This window comes from Callorhinchus milii, unplaced genomic scaffold, assembly GCF_018977255.1.
Source record: "Callorhinchus milii isolate IMCB2004 unplaced genomic scaffold, IMCB_Cmil_1.0 Scaffold1, whole genome shotgun sequence".
In the NCBI taxonomy this organism is placed as follows: domain Eukaryota; kingdom Metazoa; phylum Chordata; class Chondrichthyes; order Chimaeriformes; family Callorhinchidae; genus Callorhinchus; species Callorhinchus milii.
Genome location: NW_024704742.1, coordinates 82,273,433 through 82,294,174, shown reverse-complemented (window position 1 = coordinate 82,294,174; position 20,742 = coordinate 82,273,433). Strand labels below are relative to the sequence as shown.

The following is a 20,742-nucleotide window of genomic DNA, read 5'->3' as shown; positions in this document are numbered from 1 at the left end:
CCTGTTCAATGACCGGATGTGGGGGAGGAAGGACAGTTGGGATGCCTCGAACTGGATGCTAAGACTGAGCACTGTTTCGGTGAGTCTAAGGGAGAGCCCACGGAGGTTCAAGAGTTTAGATCCGCAGGAGTGAAGATGTTGATGGGAGCCAGGAGTACGGCTCCATCTTGTCCATATTCAGCTGCAGGAAGTTTACACTCATCCAGGCCTTGATGTCTGCCAGACCAGATAATGGAACATTGGAGGATCTGGAGTTGGTACTGGAGGAGGCTGTACTCTGTCCAGCGCCTTGGGAAGTCCTCCCGACTTAAAAGGCGCTATACAAATGTAATCTTGTTGTTGTTGTTGTCGTCCATGATTGACAGGTTGGAAATGTCAAGGCCATGTATCATCCATATACAAGTGAAAGTTTACCCCGTGTCTGCAGATGACATCACCCAGAGGGAGCATATAGATAAGGAAAAGAAGAGAGCCAAGGATGGAGCCCTGGGATAACCCACAGGTAACCGGTCGGGAGTGGGAGGATAAACCATTTGCTGAGATAAAATGGTGGCGGTTAGTTAAGTAGGACTCAAACCATGCCAGTGCGGTCTCACTAAGGTAGATAAAGGAGGAGAGCTGATGGAGGAGGATGGCGTGGTCGACAGTGTCGAACGCAGGAGAGAGATCCAGGAGGACGAGGAGGCAGAGGGAGCCCTGGTCACAGAGAGAGAGAATGTCATTTGTGACTTTGACAAGCGCTGTCTCTGTGCTGTGGACAGCGTGAAAACCAGACTGCAGGGGTCGAGGAGGGAGTAGAGGGAGAGGTGTGACTGAAGTTGATCTACAACAATGCATTCCAGGACTTTGGCAAGGAAGAGTGTGTTGGAGATGTGATTGTAGTGTGAGAGATTAGAGAGACCGAGGGTGGGTTTTTTGAGGAGGGGTGATGACAGTGTTTTTTAGTGGGAGTGGAACAGAGCCTGAGGAGAGAGACTGGTTGATTGTGTCGGCCAACAGGGTGGAGAGAAAGAGTAGTTGAGTGACCAGCAACTGGGTGGGGAGGTAGCAGATGATGAATTTCAGCCGGGTGATTGTAATTTAGAGGGAGGAGGGAGAAACGGGGGCAAATGAGTGTAAGGAGGGGGAAGTGGCAGGAGCCGTGGTGGAGGGAGAAGGCGGTGTGGATGGTCTGGGTAGGGTGGAAGGGGACATGGGGGGAGGGAGGACAATGGAGCCAAGTGCATGTTTTCAATTTTTGAGGCAAAGGAGTCTAGGACCTCTTCACACTTGGCGTTTGATGTGAGGATAGAGAGAGCTTGAGGGGATGCACGGAGGAGGTGATGGACGGAGAAAAACAGAGTTTTTGGATTGTTGTTTGCCTTGAGGATGACTTTGGAGTAAAAGTCAGTCTTGGCCCATGAGAGGGAGAGGCAGTAGGTGGGAAGTGCTCGAGCCACAGCTGGCGGTGAATCATGAGGCCGGATTTCTGCCATCTGCGCTCGAGCATCCGGGTTTGTGTTTTGAGTGAGCGGAGATGACTGTTGTACCAGGGGGCGCGGGTGGGTTTTTAAATAACCCTGGATTTCAGGGGACCCCGGAAATTGAAGGTTGTGGAGAGATGGTCATTCAGCAGCTTGATGGCTGTATCAGGATCGCTGCATGTGGAGGGCCAGAGGCAGAGGAGGTCCAAGGAGGAGAGAGCATTTGTGAGGTACTCGGGGGAAGCTTCATCCAGGGGGCGGAAAAAAATGGTGGAGGTTTTGAAAGAGGGGAGTGGGATGAGGGAGGAGAGGGAGATGAGGAAGTGTCTGAGATGGCTTTCAGAGGATCCAGTTCAAGATCCTGGTCCTCACCTACAAAGCCCTCTACTGCCTCGCCCCACCCTACCTCTGCGACCACATATCCCCCTATCAACCCGCCCGCTTCCTCCGCTCAGCTGGCTCTGACCTGTTCCGCGTCCCCTGCTCCACCCGCCCCACCATTGGCGGGAGAGCCTTCAGCCATTCTGCCCCCAACCTCTGGAATTCAATCCCCCAATCACTCCGCCTCGCCTCCTTCAAGTCCCACCTCAAGACCCCCCTATTTGACCATAGCATCGGCCACCCCCCTTCCCCTCCCCTCTCTTCTTCCCCCCTGACTCCTGCTTGAGTCTGAAATGCTGGACACGGTCCAGCGCCTTGGGACGTCCTCCCGACATGAAAGGCGTTATACAAATGTAATCTTGTTGTTGTTGTCATCCATGATTGACAGGTTGGAACTGTCAAGGCCATGATGAGGTTGAGGTAGTGGCCATGATTGTGAGTCAATGAGTAGATGTGCAGGGTGAAGTTTAGGTAGGAGAGAATGGCAGTGAAATCCGAGGAGGTGGTACAAGGGGAGTTTAGGTGGAGACTGAAATCACCCATTATGAGCAGGTGTTCAGTGCAGAGGGACACGGATCAGAGGAGAGAGGAGATATCACTGAGGAAGGAGCCAGGAAGTTTGGGGGGGCGATAAACTAGGAGGATTTTGATGGAGAGAGAGGAGGGATGGTTGAGGGTGAGGTGCTCAAAGGGATAATCTTTGCATTTGATATGGCTAGCTAAAAATACATTGAGCTCAATAGAACTGCAATGCTTGAAAAGTTAACAGGAAACCTATTAGCTGGCTATGCATGAATGGATCAGGATGAGAACTGGATAACTTTTCGATGCTCAGATTTTAAAAATAATCTGCAGAGGATTTGAAAACACGATTCTGGATCTTATCCCACTTTTAACCCACTGTTGAGTTGCAGGAAACAGCCAAGGTGCACCTCCCTATCAGTGTATGATTCCTGTGGAATTATAGATGGAGGAGCTTTGTGGTCCATGTGAATCCATGCAGAACAGATCAATGGGTTGAATGGAACTCATAGGTATAACTTCTAAATATCTGAGATTTTCATTTATCGAGTGCAAGTAAGAAGAAAGATAAGAAATGGAATCCAAATGCAGACTCCTTGCCATTTCTTGAAAAGAGCTGAAGAGTTCATCCGTGATAAGTTCACAACAATCAGAACTCCTATCACCTTTTAGTTGTGCTGTTACTGGGTCCACATAAAGAACTTGAGCAAATGCTACTCTTTATATTGAATGTTCTTGGTTCAAGAAGACACAAACTAATATGGAGCTTCCCACAAGATGACAAGATCAGTTCAGGTCCTTCAACACTTCTGATCTCATCCTTCCAAAATACCCACCCTACCGTCCCTTCATTATGGCATTGAGATGCTTTGAGCTCTCATGTCCTACCACCTAACCTGTTCCAGTGGTTGATTACTCTGCATAAAGAAAAACGTCCTGGTATCTGGACTGAAATTGCCTTTTGCAACTTTAAACCTATGTTGATTGTAGATATTAAGGCTGTGTTTATTCAGAAAACAAAAAAAAAGATTTCAGAGAAAGTTAACATTGTGCTATTTTGTGCTAATCAGGTTAAGGATTGTTATATTGGGAACGGGAAAATTTACTTTGTAAGGTTTTGAGGTTTGTTCTGCAAGTTTATCAGGAATCCTCAGTTGAAAGATATTCTTGTTTAAACATGATTTGTTCATCTAAAAATAATAATCCTTACAGTCGATGTAGCACTGTTTACATCAGGAGGACGTTTCAAACTGTTTCACAGGATATTTTGTAAAGTGGGCTGATTGTGCAGTCATGGGCAAATGCACCGACATACACTTTGCAATAATTCCTGTGAAGCACTTTTTTGATGCAATGAAAAGATCTACATCAAATGCAAAGATTATTATTATTGTTGTTTCTGTAGTAAAACAAAAAATAACCTTGTTCCTTTATAATCAGATTTATAATATTGCCAATTAAAAATAAGTGTTGCACTTCCGTTGAATCACATAGATAATTAATTATAAAAATGGGGTTAATTTAGCCATGCATTCAATATTCAGCGGTCTGAATGTACTGAAGGTGAATCAATCAAAAGCTGCAAAAAGAATTATAAAGGTATCTCAATACAGTTAGTACAACACACTTCTCTTTGTGAAGACAAGACAGAACTCCAACTTGTGAAATTTGATAAGCAAAGCATTCTACCAACATCATGTGAATCCCTGAAATATAATATATATCTAATGTCCTCTGCATCAGAAATATCACACAGAAAAACTCATGGTACTTGTTGCAAATGACAAAATGAACAATATCTTATTTTGTAGTAACAGTATCCCAGTGGCTGATTTTCATCTTTGTAGATGTTTCAAAACATACAGTCGCTCCACGTTACAGTATATGTTGTGAAGTGTTTTGAGACAAACATTCAACTGAAATTTGCTGTACCAAATGTAAGGATTATTATTATTATTATTATTATTTTAATGATAGCAATTAGTTCCCTTCACTTTACTTCTAAAAAGCATATCCTTTCTTTCTTTATTGGCATCCAAGTGGTGTGGACAGTCAAGGGTGGCGATTATCTGCTTCAAGCTTTCTGTTCAACTGTTTAGCAGGACACAACTGAGAGGAGTTTCGGATAGATTTGCTTTACATTTTCTTTCCTTTTGGGAAAACCATTATCACTGAACAACTTCTCCTGAGGGAAGAGCTATAAAGATCACAACCATGCAAGTAATCAAGGGCATGATCCCAGATCCTGACATATTACCTTTTAACTCCATCATGCAGTTGTGGTTAAGTGAATAAACGTGTGGTTTATGTCATGAGGACACAGCATTATAATTAGAGGTAAGGCAATGAACAGGAGTCCAAAATAAATTTCTTCACACTCAAGAGTCTTAAGAACATAGGTTGAACTGCCTCAAAAATAACACAGATGCTGAACAAATAGAGGGGCATTCAAGACAGAGACATTGTTAGATTGTTGAGGAGTATTGAGAAAAGGCAGAGGAAACAAAATTAAAGAGTTGTTATGGACTTAATGGTAGAATCGACAGCCTGAATCATATTCTCCTGCTCCTATGAAGATTCCTCAATCACATTACATTGTAAAACTTCCCTTGTGAGAATCCATCATGTAAAGATATCAGCAAATACCCAAAGATATATTTGCTGTATTCACCAATAAAATACAGTCATTGTGCTTCACAGCATATCCTTTGAAGTATTTTGACATTTCTGCCCAATGTGAAATACGTTATACCAAATATAAAATTACTGTTATAAGAAAACTATACTCAAAATCAGAACATTTTTGAATCCCATAAAACTGACCACTTCCTAAAATAGTGCAAAGATTACCCCGACATGAAGCCCACTTTCTTATTTCTGTAAGCCTATTTGTGCGAGAGAGGAAATAAGCACAAGCTATAACACTGAACACTTCATTATCTTTATTAAATCAATGATATTCTCCTCCCCCTTCAAAAAAAACATGATAGATCAGCTCAAAAAGACAGATCAAGACAGGAGTGCACAAATCTATTTTAAAAAAAGTATAATCGTTTATGTTTGCTGTTAGACAATGTTTCATGAAGTGGAGTATACTGTGTGCTGTAGATATACGAACAAATGGATTTGACAAGCAAACTTATAAAGAAAATAATCGATTCGAGTAATTTCCCTCTCCCCCAATCATAAACACTTATGACCAATTCTGAAATTCTATATTCAATAACTTATTTTGCCCAATTGTTTGTAATTAATAGCTTCTATAGCTCCTTGATATAGTGCCTTTTCTTGTTCATCAAGATGGTGATTGTTGGCCAGGACACTGGGAGAACTTCCCTTTTCTTTTCGAACAGTTAGTGCCATGAGATCTTTAACATTCACCTGAACAGGCAAATAGGACCTTGGCCTTGACGTTTCATTCCGAAGAAAGGCACCTCCGACATTACAGTTTCCCCCAGCACTACCAATAGAAGTGTCGCCTGAGGCCATGAGTTTGAATCCCAATGTTGACTCAGACCTGATTGCTACCAACTATGCCAGACTGTCACCTTGTTAAGAAGGATGTTAAAGCTCTCCACTTCCTTTAATTAATAGACAAAATTGACAATAATAACAATACTAATAATAATCCTTGCATTTGATATAGTGCCTTACCACGTCATTGAGATGTCTCAAAGCGCTTCACAGAATATATTGTAAAGTGGATTGACTGTACATTTTGTGGGCGAAACATGGCAGCCAATAGCACACAGCAGTCTCCAACAAACAGTCGTGCATTGAGTGACCACATTTTCTTTTTTGGAAGGATTATTAACCCCAGAAAGCAATCCGCCGCCAATCAACTAACAACCCGTTTCCTACTTACTGCTAGGTAAACAAAGGCATGTGGAGTAAGGAAACTTGCCTAAGGTATCGTCCCGTTTGGGAATCGACCCAAGTCCTCTCGCTCTTGCGAGACGAGTGCAATAACCACCACGCTATGGGACTCCTATAATAGTTCAGCTATTATTATCTCTTAAGAAGGAAAGCCATGATAAGTGAAATGTACACTAGGAAATCAATATTTAAGAAAATTTCCGAGAACATCTGCTAGAAAGCTGGAATCTGAAGAGAGATTTCAGTCTTTCCTTCAACAAGTGAGGAATCATTTGACTGGAAATGGACACATTGCTATTCCTGTGATGACTCCATATACAGTGATATCTTATACCTGTGGATTGACCTTAAGCATGGTCAGAGAGGTAGACTTTCAAGAAGCTTTTGAAGACAGATAGAGCGGTTGAGAGATTTCGGGAGGGAGTTCCAGAGGTAGAAGGTTAGTGAATAAACAACAACAAAAATAAATAACATTTGTGTCGAGCCTTTCACATTGGGAGGATGTCCCAAACTGCTGGAAAATCAGGGATTTGTACCCGATCAAGGGGTTGGGATCAGGAAGGGTCGAGATCAGGGAGGGTAGGGGTAGGATAGTGACCGAAGGCGCTGTCGAAGAGGAGAGTCTTGAGATGTGCCTTGAAGGAAGCAAGGAAGGAGCAAAGCGAAGGGATTGGATTTCAAAGGGTAGGTCAGAGAAGCTGAAGGTCCAACCGCCAATGGTGGAGCGAGCCGGGTGGGGGTCGTGGAGCAGGCCTGAGCCTGCTGAGAGAAGGGAGCGAGCAGATTGATATGGCATAAGCAGGTCAGAGAGGTGGGAAGGAGCGAGGCGTTGGAGGGCTTTGAAGGCGAGGATAATCATTTTGAAGGCTCTGCCATTAATGACAGAGGACTAGCTAATTCTCAGCCGCCCTGAGTTTCATTGAGCAGGGGAGTGAGGCTGGAAAAAGTCACAGAAATAGTGAGAGGTGAGATTGTGTGGGAATGTGTAGGTGAGATCTTGAAGTCGATCCAAGAGACAAGGAGACAGTTGAGCCTGGTGTGGAATGGGGAATGGCAAGCAAGTTCAGTGCAAGTTAAGAATGCAAAAGTGCAAATTTTGTATTAGCTAGAGGCTGCAGAAGGTAGCGCTAAGGAGATCACCTGAGCTTCTGCAATGACAATTAATATCTCAATTATTCTAATTACTCAATTAAAACTGTGGTAATATTTTTTTTCCTTCCAGACGTGAATTTGCAATATATCTATTTTTTCATCATATATCTGTTATCAAGCCGAGTGGTCAATAAGACAGTTCTTGCCTTATTGACCACTTCATTTTACGAAGTTGCAACAATAAGCAGAGGTCCATGTGTGGGATCAGTTGTAGGTGTGGTTACTACTGAACCAATTCTGCCTGGACACAGTTCACTTTGAACAGGGATTGATAGAGCATTTGGTTGAAATCAGATTCCCGAACAGCGAATCAGAGTTGCTAACGGAATCGAGAACCGCTGTGAGTAACCTGTCACAGCCACTGACCGCTCCACATCGGCAGAGGTGGATTACGAGGTTTCCCCCATGTTGGTGATGGCACACTACTGGTTTCTGGATGGATTCTCAGTCACTGTCACTGAATCCCATTGTGAGGCCCCACTGTTTTGACCCATCACCGTCCTGCCGAGAATCCTTTATGTCACATAAATATTGAAAATAGATTCATAAATGCCACACTCAGAAGGAGCTGCACCATCCTTGAAGAAAAGCCTTATGGCAGTGACGAGGCACAATAGCATTGACAAGTAACAACTCATTAGTAGATCAGTGTACATACCACACATCAATGTGCAAGATAAGAAGCAGTGTGTTCCTGTGCAATAGAAAGTGAGAGAAATGGGACACGAGCAGATGTATGCTACCTGCACTGAACCGGGGAGGTGACACTCATAGGAATAGAAATGCTAACACAGAGGCCCTCAGTGAAGACCCTAAATGAGTGCATAAAGATAGATAGGGAAAAGCAAAAGGGTAGACGGGGTGAAAAAGAGTTTACTGGCAGTAAGAGGCTCTGCTCACTGAGGAAACCATGAGAAGTAAAGAAAATCTTCAGAACCTTGAAAAGACCTTGCCCATTCCCTCTGGCTTTAGCCTCTGGATAAGTTGGAAGAAAAATGTTGAATGTTGTATATAAAAAAAACACAGAGAATGAAGTGTGCAGACAAAGGAAGTTTCTGACCTAAATTAGAAGTAATCCACTGGGTCCCTCATTTATAGTATAAATGGAGCAGCATCCAGTTAAGGTAGTCCTCAATGTGGGTGGGATCCAGTTAAGGTAGTCTAGTTACATCACTCAAATCACAGTGCTCTAACCACTGAGCTACAGAACTCCAGATATATATTTTGTGGTATTAAATATATTTTGTAGTAATATTTTTTACTACACCCGGAAAGCAATCTGCCAATCAACTAACAAGTGGGTTACTTGATTACTGCAAGGTAAAAAGAGGAATGTGTGTGGAATAAGGAAACTTGCTTAAGGTTTCGCCCTGCCTGGCAGGGTCTCACTCACTCAATTGGTGCTCATATAACAAGTATAACAAGGGAAAGAGATGGAAAATATCTGATCAATGTTCACAAACAGGACAATAATCCTTAGTAATAATCTGGACAAAGGATGAGAATCCATTCACTTTGCAGTATATTCTGTGAAGTACTTTGAGATGTCTCAAAGGCACGATAAATTGCTATATCAAATGCAAGGATTATTATCATTATTAGCCTCTCAATTTTGGATTGAAGTCCTATATTTGGATTATGTTCCGCATTTTTCCTTTGTTAAAATTGGTGAACTTTCATTTTTCAGCGCAATTTTTTCAGACTGCTGGTGAGAACCATTTGCTAATTCACCACTTTAATTCTGCAAATAAGCAAGTTGTAACTTGCTGACCAATTCCAATAGTGCGCATTTGTGAATTCACTAGATCAGCAATTGTTCAGAAAACAGCACACTTATACATAGGAAAACATCCATTTAGCTACTTTTGTAAATGAGTCTGTTCCACAAATCCAGGCACCAGGTATATACCATTCTGTATATGAAGCTTAATATTAAATTTGAAACCTAAATACCCTACAACAACAACTTGTATTTATATAATGCCCTCCACACAGGGTAGCATCTCAGAGCTTTTAAACTCTAGTAATTTAAGTCTGCCTGTTTGTGGATCATTGATGTTGCTAAATTGGCTGCTGCGTTTGCTTGCAAAATACACAGTCACTACACTTTACAGTAAATCCTGTGAAGCACTTTGAACCGTCCTCCCAAATTGAAAGGTGCTGAATCAAATGCAAGGATTATTGTTATTTAAGATAGTCTGCTAAATACTTTATCTGTGCATCTAAGCATAATGTTCATATCAATCTGTTTTTCTAAGAAAAGGAGCATGTTTAGCTCTGTGTTCCTCTCATATCAAATCCTAGTGGTTATACTGTACTATTATCCATGAAACATTTTCTACCAAACATGCAGCGTAGATTGAGGATTAGCTAACATGAATCACACACCATAGCCCTTCTTCAAGCATCACCTGAAGGTGGCTTCAGAATGATGAACTTTTCACCCGCAGCAGTAAAATTGAGTGGTGTGAATTGCACCGGGTATATTCTATCTCCTCCTCCTCCTCCTCCTCCTCCCCCTTTCCACTGTTGTTAATATAATGGAAAACCTAACTATGAAAAATCAACTAGGAAACATAGCATAACATAATGTGTAGGAGCAGGAGTAGGCCATTTGGCCCTTCGAGCCTGCCCTGCCATTCAATCATGGCTGATCTTCTAATCTAACTCCAGCTAATGTGTGGTGAAGGAATGTACTATAAACAACGGAATGTTTTTTTGTATCGGGAGAAAGGGAAAAAATTGTAACAGAAGATTATATTTATTAATGTACGTTGCGTTGGTTTTGGATTTCTGTTGTGTCAAATATTATATTCATAAATATATATATGTTTTTAAAAAATCTTACATATGTTGCTTTGAAGTGACTAGTATTCAACAGACTGTGATCAGGGTCATATACATAGCCTATCCAAGAAGCTATCACTACCCCTGGGATATATTCAGAGCTTTTAGTTTTTTTCAATATTAATATTCACACAGAGCAGTGAGCTGTCAGCAATGGAGTTCCTTGTTACGCAACTATTTAATAGCACAATATGACAACATTCCAACTCGCTATTGAACTACTACTAGGATTAAACAGAGCACAAAGTGGACTTATGACTCAGTTTGACCTGAAGTATCAATATTGCTTCCAACTGTGCAGTCACTTGAAAGTTGCAATTAGTGATACAAAGTTGCATAGAGCATGAAAAGAGAGGGATCAGCGAAGATGTAATGTACTGATAGCATATTAAGCTGTTCCATCATATTGCTTAATGGATCTATATCGATATCTGCAGATAGAATATGTATTTTATTCTACCTAGAAAAGATTAGGGAAAAAAACTTAATGACTGTAAAATATATAGCTCTTACTGCTGGAATCAGATGAAAACCAACGTAGAATTATTACCTGTGTTTTTGATAACAGGGAACTATAGATAATAATCTTGATTTTGATATCCTTGTCTATAATGTCAAAACATCTCAAAGGACTTCACAAGTAATTGCTGTCACGTGTAGTGATTGGGTACTTGTGAATATGGCAGCCAATTTGCACACAGCAAAGTCTTACAAAGATCAATTTATTTAAGGATTGTTGACCAGGACATCTTATCAAATAGTGTCAAGGTCAGGCAGAACCTTGGTTTAAAGTCTTATCCAATGGACCTCTAAAAATGTAATGCTCTCCCAGCACTGATAATATCACCTCCGGTTGTGAGCTCAACACCCTGGAGTGGGCAGGGAAGCCACAACCTTCTGACTCAGAGACAACAGTGCTACTAACAGCTGACCCAAGAATTATAGTGCACTCTTTAAACCTGCAAAATAAGGCAATGTTACTTAGTGAACTTCTGGTCATTTACGAGAGGTCATTTACTGTCTTTTCTACCTGACATCCATGCCATGACCCGTTCTGCCTTCCCTCACCTCCGCAACATTCCCCAGCTCCACCACTGCCTCACACCTTAGGCCGCCGAAACCTTCATCCACACATTCATCACATCTAGGCTCGACCACGCCAACTCCCTGCTTGTCGACCTTCCCAACTTTCCTGCCACAAGCTGCAGATCATTCAGAATTCTGCAACTCGTATCCTCTCATGCACCATGCCCCATGACCCCATCACCCCCACCCGGCTCCACTGGCTCCCCATCTCCCAGAGGTTAGACTTCAAAATCCTCAACGTCACCTTCAAGGCTCTCCATTGCCTTGCTCCTTCCTACCTCTGTGACATGCTAAGCCTATACCAACCTGTCCGCTCTCTCCGCTCAGCAGGCTGTGACCTGCTCCACATCCTCCGCCCGGCCCATCCACCATCGGCGGTCAGGCATTCAGGTCTCTGACCCCACCCTTTGGAACTCCATCTTACATTCTCTTTGCCTCGCTCCCTCTCTTGCCTCCTTCAAGGCAGGTCTCAAGACTCTCCTCTTCGACTGCGTAATTGGCCACCCTCCTACCCTCCCTGCCCTCTAGCCTCCCTGATCCCAAACCCCTCTGCTCGGGTCCAAATCCCTGACTGTCCAGCGCCTTGGGACATCGTCCCAATATGAAAGGTGCTAAACAAATGTAATTTTGTATTTTATTGTGTTGTATATGTAAATGGAGTCAATTTAGCCATGTATTCGATATTTAATCAGTTGAATGTGCCAAAGTTGGACCAAATAAATTAATGTTGCTATAAATGCTTTGAGACGTCCACTCAACGTGAAAGATACAATATCAAATACAAGGATTGTTATAATTATGATTATTGTTTGTTATGTTTGGACCAAAAAATGCTCTAAGTCTGTACAAGTTGAAATTATAATAATAATAATCCTTGCATTTTATATAGCCCCTTATCACGTCTTCAAAACATCTCAAAACACTTCACAGGATGCACTGTAAAGTGAATTTACTATATATTTTGTGGGCAAAAGGTGGTAGCCAATTTCGCACAGCGACGTCCCACAAACAGTCATGGATTGAGCGAACACATTATTTTTTTAAAAAATCACTTAATCATAGAACAACAAGCAACTACATAGAACTACAGTGATTAAAAGCACAAACCTCCCAGTAACTTACAATAACAGTCTTGCAGTCTTCCCTCTGGTAAGAGATTTTCCAGCACATCATCAGAGATATATATTCCTATGTGAACCTGATCTTCCAGCAAATAATTTTTTGGAATCTTTTAGAATGTGAAAATTTTACTTTCTCATCATGAATAGTTCAATGATTTTCTACACGAACATTTAAACTGCTCAGTCGAATCTGCCAGACTAAAAGTATGGTTTCTTTAAGCAGGGAAAGACTCTGAGTGAAAGCTCTGAGCACATTTAGAATTCTTCACTAATCAGTCAGTAGTTGGCATAATCAATGAGATTTGTGCGCAGAGTAGTGCTCTTTTGACATATTCTGAGCTATAACTGCAGTACACTGCTGCTCTGTGGGGGTCTAAGACAGTAAATCAGTAATATGATCAAGTTTTGGCTTCAAACTAAAACTACTGCTAAATACAGTGCAATCCCCTTTCAATCAGAAGAGACCTGGAGGCACTACATTTCTACATATTGTTAAGTGGAATCAGTACTAATATTGATTTGCAATTTTGGCACCTGAATTTGGGATTTCCCACATATCAGTTCCCAAACTTTCGTACAATACTCTGATTCTAATTGGAGACCAGACACGTAGACTTTAAAGAAACCGAGTTTCCAACATACACAGTGGATATACATTTGTGTCATTCAGTTAAACAATCTCCCACGACTGGTAACAACAGTCAGGATCTACAGCGGAAATGTCATAGCTTTGGTCCTTCAATTTCCTTGTTTTCTGATCCATAATGCTCTATTACACCTGTTTGTATAAATAAGGTCAATATCGAAGCTGTCCTGAAATGAGCTGTCTGAGAAGACGTTATTTTCATTCAAGAAAAAATGATTACGAAGAGGTAGCATGATTCAGGTTTTTGAAATGCTGAATGGCATAAAAGATGCAGATATATGCAAAGCATTTGATTTGGACTTTGAGCCAAACACAGTTTGCATCCACCAAGATATTAGAAAATGCTTTATTCCCTATTGTGTAGTCCACATATAACCCAGATGCTTCCACCACAAACACACACACATATACACACACACACACACACTAATAGACACTAATAATTGTCAATGTGTCCATTAACCCCTTAATAATAAAAACAAATATCTATTTGAAAATTGGAATGAAATTTGGTGGAAGAATTATGTGGACTAAGAGGAACATATATTCCATTGCATGCTTTCAAAAGTGGGTGGGAGGTTATATTTGTGGAGGGTGGTAATTCTGGTGTTTTAGCTTTGAATATTTGGGTATATGCAAAAAAACATACAATTTACATTCATATAGTACCTTATACATCGGGAGAATGTCTCAAAGCACTGGATACTCCAGGGGTGGGAGTTAAGGAGGTGAGGAGGGGAAAAATGACTCAACACCGTGGTCAAAGAGGTAGGTCCCGCAGTGGAAAGAAGAAAAGGAGGGAGTCGTGAGGATTCTGGGATGGAATTCCACAGATCAAGGATAAAATAGCTGCCTGCCGGTGATGGGACTGATAGGGTGTGGGATGTGAAGCAGACAAAGATCACAAAACCAAAGAGACGTTTGTAAGAAGAAGGCCTTTCAGCCCATTTGATCTCATCTTTCTAGCAGACCCACCCTACAGTGTTCCACATCACAAGATCAAATGGGTCCAATGTCCTGGCCTCAACCACCCTTTCTTGTAACCGTGTTCCAGTTGTTAATTACTCAGTGGGCAAAAGAAAAACTTCCTGGCCTAAAATTCACTTTGCCGCCCTAACCAACAGAATTAATAATAATAATAATCCTTGCATTTGGTATAGCGCTTTTCACGTCGGGAGGACGTCCCAAAGCACTTCACAGAACACACTGTAAAGTGAATTGACTGTATATTTGTGGGCGAACGCGGCAGCGCACAGCAATGTCCCACAAACAGTCGTAGATTGAAAATGACCAATTTTTATTATTGTTTTTGATTTTGGAGGTATTATTATTAGGCGTGTGGAGTAAGGAAACTTGCCCAAGGTTTCGCCCTGCCTGGAATTAAATTCAGGTCTCTCACTTGCAGGACTCTACAATTCACAGAATTCTCTTTCACAAGATGCAATTGATTGAAAAAAATATACTCTTGAGTGTGCAAATGGTAGACTCAATAGGCCAAGTGGCCTTTTCTTGTGCCAAGCAAAAAATACAGCCCGGCTTGAATGGAAATACAGTTTAATAACAGTGACATGGTCAACTGGAGTGAATTTGTGATATTCAATGCGATAATGATTGCAGTCCCACAACTCTGCTGCCACTAACACCAGATCATAGTTTACAAATGTTTGGTGGTTTGGTATGAGTGAGGGGGAGAGAGAACACATCCCTTTCATCATAATAATTATCACTTCAGATGGAATTCATGGGAATTACTGTGAAATAGAGTCACTATGTATTTGTAAACAAATGCAAAGCAAAGTCCCACAAACAGTCATGAAATGAATGACCATAATTAAGACCAAAAGCATTTATTTTTTGTGTGCAATTTTTAGACTTTAATTTGACGTCCACAGACTAGCTTGTAACGTTTCCGGTTTGATACTTATTTTCTAGGCTTGATCTGCCAAAAAGGGGCATTGTTTTACTAAACAAAAATCCACCGCAAATCCTGCCCTGGCGATAATTAGCATCAGAGATAGTAATCACAAAATATCATTAGCACATCAAAGGTGTAATTTTAATCCCATAGGATGGATGCATTATATTGCATTTGCTTGAAATGTTTGAAAGGATAGGCTACCACCCTTTCCCTTCCCATTTCCCAAAGCACTTTTCAAAGGCAATTCTGCAAATTAAAGCACCTTATGCCCAAGCAAATGACTGGAGAACATTCTTTGCAGCCTTGTGTACCTAGCAGTTAAAATCATGTTGGAAAATCAATTTATATTTCTGTCTTCAACTCTGTACATACAAAGCTCAAAGGCTGAATGAGAGAAATAACAGCCGGGGAAATACTGACAGGCGCTGCAGATTGTTTGAGTCATTGATTTCCCCCAAATGATGCTGAGAATTTACAGGAGCACCGATTGAAAATAGGTCAAAAAATGGGAGCAGGCCAAACGTAAATCGACCGACTCTCACACTGTTTAAAACCAGCAATTTTTTACGCAACATCTGAAGCCTATAATCAGGAATTAGTGAGGTAATCTGGCCACATTAATGAGCTATCCATCTCTATAGCAACCTCAGGAATGTTCAAATGAATTAATAGTTTTTCCTTGTTTACAATACTGACTCATTCATTCTGCAGACCTCAAAACTGGAACACTGCTTTGAAACCGAATCAACTAACCACTACACATAGATTTATCTTATCTCTTCACCTATTCTTTTCAATATTAGTGGTGGTCTGTAAAATGAGGCATTGTCCCTTGCTTTCTCACATTGTTAAAACAAAATTAAACTCAGAGACAAGTGTCAGCTGAACTGATCTTGGTTGTAGTTATAATGAGTGTGACCTCATTGATGGCCAGGAGATGTAAATGAGGTCCAACATTGTGCCACAGAGTTGAAATGATGCAAGTTTGTGGCTACAAAACCCCACTCAGCAAGTTAAAATAATAAATAATAATAATCCTTGCATTTGATACAGCACTTTTCACATCTTCTAGATGTCTGAAATCGCTTCACAGAATACATTGTAAAGTGAATTGATTGTATATTTTGTGGGAGAAACGCAGCAGCCAATTGCGCACAGCAGTGTCCCACAAACAGTCGTGGATTGAGTGACCAAATTTTATTGTTTTTTTCATCTTGAGGGATTATTATCAGATTTGTGGAGTACGGAAATTTGCCCATGGTTTCACCCTGCCAGGAATCAAACCCAGGTCTCTCGCTTGCGAGGTGAGTGCGCTAACCACTGAGCTACAGGACTCCCTAGCTCAACAGTGTACTTGTCACATGTCAAAAGCAGACCAGGCACAGCTAGGGTTATTTTATCACTCATCCATATTACCACCATTCATCCACATGAGCAACAATGTGTTCGGCTCTCAGCATATGGTGATTAAGAAGGCAGATTTTCCTGGTGTCCTGGCCTGTTGCTTTTTGTGTGGCATTGCTGTATGCAAAATTTCCTGCTACTTTCGCCTACAAAATACACAGTCACTGCATTTCAACAGAATTCCGTGAAGCACTTTCAGATCATAGAATCGTAGAATCATAGAATCGTGCAGCACAAAAAGAGGCCATTCGACCCATCGAGTTTGTGTCGGCTCTTTGAAAAGAACAATGTAAGGTCAATCCCACTCCCCAGTGCTTTCCCCATAACCCTGCAAACCCGTCCTCCTCAAATACCCGTCCACCGCGTTTTTAAAAGTAGTTATCGAATCGGCCTTGACCACCCTTTCAGGCATTGCGTTCCAGATTTGAACAACTCGCTGCGTGAAAAAATTTCTTCTCACCTCCCCTCTGCTTCTTTTGGAAACTATTTTAAATCTGTGACCTCGAGTCACCGACACACCCACCAGTGGAAATAGTTTTTCCCTTTCTAACCTATCAAATCCCCTCATGATTTTGAAAACTTCTACTAGGTCTCCTCGTAACCTTCTCTGCTCCAATGAGAATATTCCCCGCCTCTCTAGCCTTTCCTCATAATCAAGATCCCTCATTCCTGGTACTATCCTCGTAAATCTCCTCTGTGCCCTTTCCAATGCTTTAACATCCATTCTATAGTGTGGTGCCCAAAACTGGGCGCAGTATTCTAACTGAGGCCTAACCAGTGTTTTATATAGGTTAATCATAACCTCCTGACTCTTGTACTCTATGCCACTATTTATCAAGCCTTATATCCCAGTATGCCCTTTTTATAGCTTTATCTACCTTCAGCGCATTCAACCTTTGCAGTATTTCCTCTCTGTTTATACTTATCCTATCCATCTCCTCTACCCTCTCCTCCGATACTGCGGCATTTGGTGCATCCACTTCTTTTGTGAAGATAGATGCAAAGTACTCATTCAGCACATCAGCCATGCCCTCTGCCTCCACAATAAGATTTCCGCCTTGGTCCTTAATTGGCCCCACCCTACCTTTGACTAACCTTTTTTTCTTGATATGTTTGTAAAATATTTTAGGATTCCCTTTAATGTTACCTGCTAATCTTTTTTCATATAATCTTTTTGCCCCTCTTATTTCTTTTTTCAGTTCTCTTCTGTATTTCCTTTCTTCTATTTGGTTGTCTTCTGTATCTTGGGTTTGACATTTGTCATGCGCCTCCTTTTTCTGCTTCATTCTAGACACAATTAACTTTGTCATCCACGGAGGTTTGGATGCCCTACTTTTCCCTTTCGTAGGAATGTATTTGTTCTGTCCCCGAGCTATCTCATTTTGAAGACTTCCCACTGCTCTTTAGTTGTTTTACCTGCCAATCTTTCTTTCCAGTCCACCTTGGCTAGGTCCCTTTTTAACTCACTGAAGTTAGCCCTCTTCCACTTTTTTCAGTGTTTCAATAAACATGATAAGGCTCCATACCAAATACAGTAAATTTTATTATTAATACTGATAATAATCCTTGCATCTGAGTGACCAATTTTTTTTTAATGTGTTATTACCCCAGAAAAATTATCCGCCAATCGACTGACAACCAAGTTCCTACTTACTGCTAGGCAAACAAAGGCATGTGGATTAAGGAAACTTGGCTTGCTTGGAAACATGGAGCAAGGTTTCACCCTGCCTGGGAATCAAACCGAGATCCTCACGTGAACCACGATGCATGGAATAGGAAGATATGGGACAGAGTAAGGAATAAGTGGAGACTCATGCGATTGAGGCGAGTGCTGTAACCATTGCGCTATAGGACTCCACTGGTTCCATCATACGACCATCACTTCACATAATAAAGCATAAGTTTGTAATCCCAGACATTGAGACAGACCTCTATAAGAACTTTGTCATGAATTTGGATTTTACAAACCAATACAATTTACATTGAAGCAACACCCTTCAAGTCGGGAAGATGTCTGAAAATGCTTAATAATGCTATATCGGCACCTGAGCTGGGAGTGGAAGCCGAAGGAAATGGGGAAAGATGGCCAAAAAATATAGTCAAAGAGGCACCTTTTGACACTTGCTTTGAACAAGGGGCGAGAGGGAACAAGTTGGAGGGACTCCAGGATGGAGTTCCAGAGACCGGGGCAGAATGGCTGAAAACTCGTCACTGATAAAGGGGAGAATATTGGTGGAGATTCATGAAGCCAGCCAGTGCTCAATAAGTGGGGGATGGAGCACCCGAGCCAACGTGGTTGAAAGGAGGCCGAAGAGTTCGGGTGAGAATATGGAGCTATCATTAGATTCTGTTCTCTTTAATAGATTGACTAAATTGATAACCACAATATAATGCAGTTTGAAGTGGAAATATTGGAACTTTTCAGTTATTAAACTGTAATGAACTTGAATTTATTCATCTTGTATTGTCAAGAGATGTGATGCTAAAACCATTTTGCAAAGAAACATCAAATGCATTATTTGGGAAAGCATATCACATGTTTTGCTCAACATGATTTTGTTCATTTTCTTTGTTTAATTAATATTTTCCCTACTGGCTGAAGACAGTCGAAGAAACAACTGTAATTAAAAATGTATACATTTCATCCTTCTGGTTATGAAAGATATTTTATCATTGATTTGCATTTTAAATATCAAACATAAAACAAATTACTGTCAAAATAATTCTCTGTTAAATATTTAATCTACTTTGAAGCTTTACAATTGTTCTGGTTTTTAATGTTTATGTATTTTCATGGGATTTTCTTTGCCATCCAATTGCACTATTCTCAAGAGAAAACATGATCAAGGCATTCTGCTTTATTTGGTACAATCCTTCCACATTCATTCAATATTAGAAACAGAATTTAGTTACCCTGATAACTGACAAGCTTATCCAGATAGTAGCTGAGTCAAGCTGATGGCAATAGTCCCATGTTTGTTTCATGGTCTGTTCAGAATTAGTTGATGTGAGTTAGTGTGGCCCAAGAGCCATTATAATTGGCAATAATAATAATAATAATCCTTGCATTTGATATAGCGCTTTTCACGTCTTCTAGACGTCCCAAAGCGCTTCACAGAATATACTGTAAAGTGAATTGACTGTATATTTGTGGGCGAACACAGCAGCCAATTGCGCACATTAATGTTTCACAAACAGTCATGGATTGAAAATTATTATTAGACGTGTGGAGTAAGGAAAATTGCCCAAGCTTTCGCCCTGCCTGGAATTGAACTCAGGTCTCTCGCTTGAAAAGCGAGTGCTCTAACCACTGAGCTACAGGACTCCACAATATCACCATGGATTAGGCCAGAGAAACTCAACCAGGAATCCTGCAGATAATCACACTATGGAGTTTGCACACCACTGAAAATAAACAAATAGAAAAGTCCAAACTTTTCCACAATGCAACAAAGATTTTCAAACACAGGTCTAGGAGGAAGTCTTTGGGATATCATCCCAAGCTCCTGAAGGAGGGGGTCGAGCAAGGTTTTGCAGCAACAAGGACAATAATTTGCCTTTACATTGTGTATCCCATGCAGGATGAATTTCTTAAAGTGTTTCAAAGAGACGACAGGAATCAACAAGTGTGAGGAGAGGAGGGGAAATTTAAAGGTGTTGAACAAAATTAATTGATTAAGTGGAATTTGAAAGCAGACACAAGGTGAAGAGATTTGGGAAGAGAGTTCCAGTGATTCGTGGCTTGTTGGCTAATGCTTGGCTATGAAGGATCGAAGGGAATTTTTTGTCATTGAAGGCAGTATCCCAGAGTGAAACGATGTTAAATACAGTAGTAGATTGCTATTCTTTACCCCCGTTCCATTTCTTCAGAGGTATTGGTATGTATACAATTCTATTCTAGAACAAGTCCATTGGCTTCAAGGAAGTCAGTGGAGCATTCCCAGTAAAATCAGATAGAACCAATACAAAGCCTAAATTGGTACTGAACCTGGAAAGGTGCTTTCATGCCTATCTACACAAAATATATCTGAAAAACTAACTGTGGTAGAAGGGACAACTGAAGGAATCCATAAGGACATTTTTGCAAGGGGGATTTTTTTGATTTCTCAAATCCACTCTGATCACTGATTTTCCCAGTTCCATTATCCAAAAGATCAGGTCATCCACTGCCCATATCCTCACCCACACCAAACTCTGCCTACCCATCACCCCAATCTTCACCAGGCTCAACTGCTTCCCTGTCTCCAAAAGGATCAATTTCAAGACCCTCACCCTGACAAACAAATCCCTTGACTCCCAAGCACCTTCCTACCTCTCTAAGTTGCT

General features: G+C 41.1%; 1 non-coding gene across 1 annotated transcript; it reads right to left on the bottom strand.

The window, feature by feature from the left end:
• Positions 1-19,669: 19,669 nt before the first annotated feature.
• trnae-uuc lies at positions 19,670-19,741 on the bottom strand. Its single transcript has one exon. It is a non-coding gene; the product is annotated as a tRNA-Glu (tRNA).
• Positions 19,742-20,742: the final 1,001 nt, after the last annotated feature.